The sequence below is a fragment of the Gekko japonicus genome, unplaced genomic scaffold, assembly GCF_001447785.1.
Source record: "Gekko japonicus isolate JY-2015 unplaced genomic scaffold, Gekko_japonicus_V1.1 scaffold1211, whole genome shotgun sequence".
In the NCBI taxonomy this organism is placed as follows: domain Eukaryota; kingdom Metazoa; phylum Chordata; class Lepidosauria; order Squamata; family Gekkonidae; genus Gekko; species Gekko japonicus.
In genome coordinates, this window is record NW_015161990.1 from 121,020 (window position 1) to 122,174 (window position 1,155).

Below are 1,155 nucleotides of genomic sequence, written 5' to 3' on the forward strand. Positions count from 1 at the left end.
GAGGATATGGGAAGAGCCCTGCTGGATCAAACACACGGAGGTCCGTCTTTTCCAGCATCTGGTCTCACACAGCAGCCAGCCAAGGGGCCCTGGAGGACCAAAGAAACAAAATGGTCCAGCATCCCGTCTCACACAGCAGCCAGCCAGGGCAGAGGGGCTGAGGCCATCTCTTGTGGCAGCGTTCCAGCCCCGGGCTTCAGTGGTAGGCTGCCTCTGTATTTGGGGGAGGGGCCGTGGCTCAGTGGAACAGCCTCTGCCTGGCATGCAGGAGGTCCCAGGTTCAGTCCCCCCTGGCATCTCCAGTTAAAAAGGACCAGGCAGGAGGTGACGGGAAAGGCCTTCCTCTGCCTGAGGCCCTGGAGAGCGGCTGCCAGTCTGAGCAGGCAATACTGACCTTGATGGACTGATTCAGTAGAAGGCAGCTTTGTGTGCATTCATGTATGAAGCATTGCTTTAGAGGAGGGGCTGTGGCTCAGTGGAAGAGCCCCTGCTTGGCATGCGGAAGGTCCCAGGTTCAGTCCCCCCTGGCATCTCCAGTTAAAAAGGACCAGGCAGGAGGTGATGGGAAAGACCTCTGCCCGAGACCCTTGAGAGCTGTAAAGAGGGGCCATGGCTCAGTGGCAGAGCCTCTGCTTGGCATGCAGAAGGTCCCAGGTTCAATCCCCGGCACCTCCAGTCAAAAAGGACCAGGCACTTGGCATGCAGAAGGTCCCAGGTTCAATCCCCGGCAGCATCTCCAGTTAAAAAGGACCAGGCAGGAGGTGATGGGAAAGACCTCTGCCTGAGACCTTGGAGAACTGTAGAGAGGGTCTGTGGCTCAGTGGCAGAGCCTCTGCTTGGCACACAGAAGGTCCCAGGTTCAATCCCCAGCATCTCCAGTTAAAAAGACCAGGCAGGAGGTGATGTGAAAGACCGCTGCCTGAGACCCTGGAGAGCTGAAAAGAGGGGCCGTGGCTCAGTGGCAGAGCCTCTGCCTGACATGCAGAAGGTCCCAGGTTCAATCCCCGGCACCTCCAGTTAAAAAGGACCAGGCAGGAGGTGATGGGAAAGACCTCCGCCTGAGACCCTGGAGAGCTGTCAAGAGGGGCTGTGGCTCAGTGGCAGAGCCTCTGCCTGGCATGCAGAAGGTCCCAGGTTCAATCCCCGGCACCTCCA

General features: G+C 58.5%; 1 protein-coding gene and 1 non-coding gene across 2 annotated transcripts in view; both read left to right on the forward strand.

Moving 5' to 3' along the window:
- DOCK6 (dedicator of cytokinesis 6) overlaps positions 1–1,155 on the forward strand; it is a 110,392-nt gene that overhangs the window by 16,172 nt on the left and 93,065 nt on the right.
- Positions 945–1,016, forward strand: TRNAV-GAC. The gene has a single exon. It is a non-coding gene; the product is annotated as a tRNA-Val (tRNA).